The sequence below is a fragment of the Strix uralensis genome, chromosome 12 (assembly GCF_047716275.1).
Source record: "Strix uralensis isolate ZFMK-TIS-50842 chromosome 12, bStrUra1, whole genome shotgun sequence".
Classification (NCBI taxonomy): Eukaryota; Metazoa; Chordata; class Aves; order Strigiformes; family Strigidae; genus Strix; species Strix uralensis.
The window spans coordinates 23,809,576-23,815,611 of record NC_133983.1 but is presented as its reverse complement, the minus strand read 5'-3'; the positions used below and the strand labels follow the sequence as shown (position 1 = coordinate 23,815,611).

Genomic DNA, 6,036 nt, shown 5'->3' with positions numbered 1-6,036 from the left:
ACACAAACAGTGGTTTAAGTAAAGAACTTCCAAGATGAGTTTCTCATTAACGCTGCCTCTTGTGAAAGCAAAAGCAAACGTTTGGCATTAAGAACTTTTAATGAGGATGCCATGAAGGAATTCGGCCCCAAACCACGAAGGGATTTGCCGTTCAGACACTGTGGCCATGCAGCAGGCAACGGTGGGATTACAACGCCGAGTTAATGCCCGACGTCTCCCGACGAGCAGCACAGTAACGTGTCACCTACCGTCCCCCTGCGCCCACCCTGGCCCTCGGAACCCACCGCCCCGGGAGCAAACGTGCACCCAGCACCCACCGACGGCGTTTCACAGGTCAGCATGTTACCCCGCCGTTGATTTTCGGTGCACAAATACCGACAGTCAAGGTACCAGTCACCCACCCCTTGATCGCGTTAAAACGGGGAGTCCCCATTCGCGGTGTTTCACACAAAAGAGGGGCAGCACCCGGGGGAGCAGCGGGGGCCACTCCTCAGGGGATGGGTTTGAATAACTGGTGGGGAAACGCACCGGAGGGCGGGGCGGCCGGGAGCTCCGGGGGGGGGCGGCACCGGCGAGGCGACCTGCCACGGGCTCTACCGGGGCCGGGAGTGTGTGTGTGTGGGGGGGGAGACAGGACACGGGCCTGACCCCGCACCACCCACCGCCGCCGCCGCTCGGGGCGGGCGGTACAGGCCCGGGCCACCGCAGCGGGTGGCACAACTGCGGGGAGCTGCGCCCCGCTCCCGACGGCGGAGCGGCGCCTCATCACATCCCGCCCGGGACCGGGGGGAGCGGGGCCAACCCTCCACCGCGAGGCCCGCCCCGGTGCTCGGCGCTGTACGCGCAGGCCCCGCCCCGGAAACGCCGCCACGCTCGTGACCTCTAGGGAACCCACCAATGAGCCGCCGCGCCGCCGGGACACGTCAGCCAATGGCGGCCGCCCCTCTCGGCCCCGCCTCCTCGCTCCCGTCATCCCCCGCGCGCGACGGGGGGGGCCGCGCCGCGTTTCACTCCCCCCCCCGCCCCTCCCCTCCTGCGGTCAACGTGTTGACGTCGCGTCGCGCTGGGCCGCCGTTCCGCCAATAGGGCGCGCCGACGCGGCGGGCCAATGAGCGGCAGCGTCTCAGCGGTGGCCGATCGGGCGGGCGGGCGGCAGCGCTGCGAGCCGAGGCCGAGCGCGGCGGGGCCATGGAGCGCGCGGCCGGGAGGCGCCGCCGCCACTGCCCGCGCCCCCTCCGTTAGTCCCGCGCCGCCGCCGCCCCCCCTCAGCGCCGCCGCCACCGCCGCAGCACCCCCTTCCCCCCCCCCGCCGCCTCCTCTATGCGGCGGGGCCGGCGGAGCCGCAGGCCTCGCTCCCCCGCGAGGCTGCCCTCGGCCCGCTGAGCCCGGAGCGCCGGTAAGAGGCGGAGGAGTTGAGGGGAGGGGGGGGTGGAGCGGGGCCTAGGCGGGGGGTGATTGGCCTGGGGGGGGTAGAGGGGAGGCGGGGGGGTGAGGGCAGAGGGGACAGTGGGAATGGCGGGGAGGGGGGCGGTGGGAGAGGGCTGTACGGGGTCGGGTTGAGGGGAGAAAGCGACGTACCGAGGATGTACGGTTTTGTGGTGGGGGTGGTGGGGGTGGTTAAGGGCTGTTTGGAGAGAGAAAGGGCTCGGGGGGGACAAGGGAGACCCGCGGGGGGGTCGCTGGATGGGGAGAGGGCCTGGTGAGGGGTAGGGGAAAGGAGGGGGTGGCTGGGGTGAGGAGGATTTGGGGGGAGGTGGTGTGTGGAGGGGGGGGGGGGGGTTGCAGAGAGCGCGGGGGCTGATAAATATTTAGGGGTGCGGAGAATTGTGGGGTGCGCTTGGGGGGGCGGGGGGAGAACACGGGGCCGCAGTGTGGGTCATGTACGCCCCCCCCCCGCCTCACCCGTTCACCCTGGGTTTTTTGGGGGGGACACACAGCGTGCAGAGGTGCGTTGGGGGAGGCGGGAGGGGAGCCCGCATTCTGGGGTGAGCGCTGTGCTGGGAGGAACAATACCAAAAGTTGTCTGAAATGGTAATTTCCGTTTCCCATTTCATCATCCCCGGGTAGGCGTTAGCCCTGCGTGTGTGTGCGCAGAGGATGGAGCTGAACCGAGCTGCCGCCAGCCAGCCTGGCTGATCCGCGTTTATTTATTTATTTTCTAGTTTAATCTTTAAATTGCTTGGTATTTTTCTCCTCGGAGAAGCCTTTGTGTGTCGGGGAGGGTCTGCTCGACACCTTTGCCCCTTAGGAAAGAGGAGGGGTGAACAAAAAAAAAAACCAACCCAACCCAAAACAGCTGCACTTCTGCAGTCCAGAATTAACCTCCCCCAGTCCGGCAGATTGATTGCATGTTTAGAAAGGCAAATCGCCGCTCTCCCCCACCCCTCGCCTCGAAGGGAGCCGGGATGAGCTGAGCCCTTGATGCCCTCTGCCCTTTCCCAGAGAGAGCAGCTGTCCTGCGAGGAGGGTGTGCGTGCGGATTGAAAACTGGCCTGTTCATTGAGGCACAAGAGTCGGTGTGTGTAGGGATTGGCCTCTACTCTAAGCTTGGAGATCTGTTTTGATATCCAGTTGCAGGAAAGGGTTCCTCCCCCCTGCTAGTTTTGTACACAAAGTCCTCTCTTACCGCTGGGGACATGGCCCTATAGGCAGCAAACACATTCCAGGCAGCTCTTGAAGCAAAATTCCCTCCTGAGATGGCTTCTGAAATTGGGTATAGACTTTTTTTTTCTCCTGCCTGGTGTACGCAAAGATATTCAGCTGAAAACATCTTGCGAATGTAATGCTTTGTAGGTGCTGTGTGCTTTCCTAAAATTGGTATAAATTTGGGAGTTAAATGTATTCTTCCTTTTTTCTGGTTTGTTCATAAAATGGAGCATTTTTATGTAATCACTCCATTTATTTCCTTTTTCTGAGGAGAAAAAGCACTCCATGGAGTCATGGAGAGGGAAAAGGAGATTAACTCTTGCATGTTTTCAGACGGCATTGATACATGCTTTTGTGTGTGCTCTACCAGGAACTAAATATTTAACTTGATTAACTTAAAAACAAGAAGTTGGTGTTTTTACAGAATGGATTTACTGGCAGATTAAAGGTGTGTATTGGAGCACTTTTCAATGGACGTGCGATAGAAGGGTTTAAAATGTGCTGTGGAGCGAGACCTACATTGACTCCCTGTCTGGGCAGGGAAACTCTTGGGCACCTCGTTTTGTTATGCCTGAGAAACATCGCCCTGAAGCTGCGTGACCTGTTTTCTTTCAGTGGGAAGCGCTCCGTCCTCGGTGGAAGATCTCACTCTGAGGGGTGGTCTGTGTCTGTCCCCAAAGCAGAGCCTTGTCTGCGCTACCGCGTCTGCTCCTGGTTAGGTGTGTCTGGGGTTTGTGGAGCTCAGCTTTTTTTTATGCGGAGATGCTCCGGGTCTCTTTGGTTCTAGGAGAACTTGTCAGTCCTAAAGGAGGTAGTGCAGAAGGGTATGAAACTTGCCAGGGCACATCTTGTCTGCGTCCTCTCTTGAAAAGGGCGGTCTGGGCTTCACTGGAGTTTGCTGTGAACCTGTATTGTTAGGCGAGCCGGGACTTGCATCACCCCCAGACTTGTCTAAGTGGTGAGGGTTTGGTTTGTGAAATTTGCAGCAGGCTGAGTTGCCCGTACAGCGAGCAACACACTGGAATTCGGAGACATACGAGCCCTTTGATTCCTGCCCTCCAACTCAATCAGTCCCCAGCTATTTCTTTACTTATTTCTGTTCTAAATAGTGATTACAGGCGCCCTGGTCATGTGAGCGTTAGCTGCTTTGACAGGCTGGAAACTGGAGATGTTATGTTTACTGTTTCACAGTTGGGTTTTACTGTTCAGGTCTGCTTCTGCTTTTAAAAATGAATTCGTCTGCATCTCCATTTCATAAAAATGTGGCTCAGGGTGAATTGATTTTTTTTTTTCTAATGTGCTGCTTTTTGTTTTTATGGTGTTGTAATAGCATTTTCTCAGACTTAAACATACCGATTGTCCATGTGAATGTTGGTTTTGGATGGGGGAAGAAAACTCAAAAAAACAAACCAAAAAACCCTCCAGCAAAGCACTGGGCTTCATTTCTTCCTTCATGTGTGCTAGACAACCTGTTAAGATTATTTCATTTTCTACTTATGTTTTAATTGACTGAGTCCCCAAAAATGCTTCTAAACAAAGCGGAGCGTGTCGTGGTGTCGTGCAGCATTTTTCTGCTGTTCAGTAGAGCAGACAAATGTATTTCTTTAGGGTCAGTGAAGACTAGTCGTGTTAATCAATACTGTACCAGCAGTGTTCCCTTTTCAGTAAACCAGATGGACTACTTACAACTGGTGGTGATTATTTTAACTGTGTAATTGTAACATGGCTGTGTGATGACAGTGTTTCCTGCAGATACTTCAAAGGAAGGTTCCTGACAAGTATATCTTTACAGCGTTTAATCTGTACTCTTTGTCTTTATGTTGTGGCTTTTGGACATGTGTTTGAAGTACTTGGATTTTTTTTTTTTACCTCCTGCTTTTCTATACATTAAAAGGCGGCAAAACTCTGTAATAATGAAGTGTCTCAAGTACAGGAATAAACCCAGGATTTGGGGGGGCTTCCACAGCAGTGTATTGGTTTTGGTTAGTTTTAGGCCCATGCAGTGACTAAGGCAAAAACTAGGAAGAGCTTTAAGTTACTGTGAGGAAACAGCAGTATTTTTTTTGAAATAGTGCTTGAATTTTCTGTAAGTGTGTATGTGGCTTTGTTTTGGGGGAAAATATGTTCGGTGGCAACTCAAGTCTTAACTGGGACAGTCTAATTACCTGGTGAAGAAATCCTTCTCCGAGGGAAGGAAACGCACAGAACCGGAGCTGGTTAATTACATTTTGTAAAATTATGGAGTGACGGCTTTCCTATGAGGTTAGCCCCTCTTCCTCCCTCCCTGCCGAGTACCTGAATTTCAGGCTCGACAGTCTGCCTTATGGATTGAAATTCTTCCTCGGTATTAAGATTAAATGGTGGTAGATACACAGCAAGTAGTGGCAGGTACTACTTTTCGGTACAGGGAAGCAAATAATACTTGGAAATATTTACATGGTGGTGGTTGTTCTAATCGTATTTCCTTGATGAGGCTCTAGTAAAGGTGGCTTGTCTGCTACCTCCATCGCCAGTGAGAATTGCATGAATTTCAGTTGTAAAAGGCTGTGGAAAGAAACTGGTGTCTCCATAGCAAAGATTTTAGTGTTTCGTGATAACCTTGCATATATTTTTACCCCATCTAATTTAAAACAGTCTGCACGACACTTTACAGGAATGATTTGTATGCAGCTTTTAAATATTTTCTTCTTCCTGCAAGAGAGATGAGCGGCACGGAGCTGTCTTTTCTGAGGGTGCAGAGCACTGGGATCCTCAGCCAAGTGTTATGTAATTTGTATGCCACTGATGCATGATCATTAAAAAATACTTGCCTAAATGTTAAAGGAAAGCTTGTGTAGTCAATTATTTGAAATCACAAGCATTCTAAACAGTATGGGTTTGTGCCTGGGTAGAGTATGCTCAGGCAAAATGCTGTCTCTGGTGTCCTGCTGGGGTGGGGGGAAGAACCTCCAGGGCCCATGGTCTGGAGGCTCTTTTTGAGTGTATTGGCCTGTACCTGGAATTTTCAAGCTTTCCCGTGTGAGAACTGATGTGTTCTGGTGTATGTTCTCATGCAGCTGTTGGGTATTTAAAAATCTTAATTTGTCTGAGTCTGGGTGGTGGTGCTGGCTTCATCTGTGGCTAGTTACAGGTGATGCCAATTTGTAATCCTTTACAAGTGTATAAAAAAAATAAAAAGAAGCTTAAATGCTAATAGCAGTGAAAAATCTGTTCAGTGTGTAGCGTGTGTGAAGAAAGCAGGCACACACGTTGGTCTGTGTAGTCTCTGTCAGCTGAGCTGAGGGCTTTTAAAAATCTGTTCTAATTTTTATGCTGTATGTGGAATGGCTAATCCCATAAAAGCCTCGCACCTTTTGACAGATGAAACGCTGCTGTTCTTAACTTATTTGA

The 6,036-nt window shown here is 52.5% G+C and overlaps 1 protein-coding gene across 4 annotated transcripts in view; it reads left to right on the top strand.

Moving 5' to 3' along the window:
* The first annotated feature begins 1,162 nt into the window (after nt 1-1,162).
* Nucleotides 1,163-6,036, top strand: part of ANKRD11 (ankyrin repeat domain containing 11) — a 155,944-nt gene continuing 151,070 nt past the window's right edge. For all 4 annotated transcript variants that reach the window (XM_074881192.1, XM_074881195.1, XM_074881188.1 and 1 more), the window contains exon 1: nt 1,163-1,396. The gene's annotated coding sequence lies outside the window, so the exon portion shown is untranslated. The remainder of the gene's footprint in view (nt 1,397-6,036) is intronic.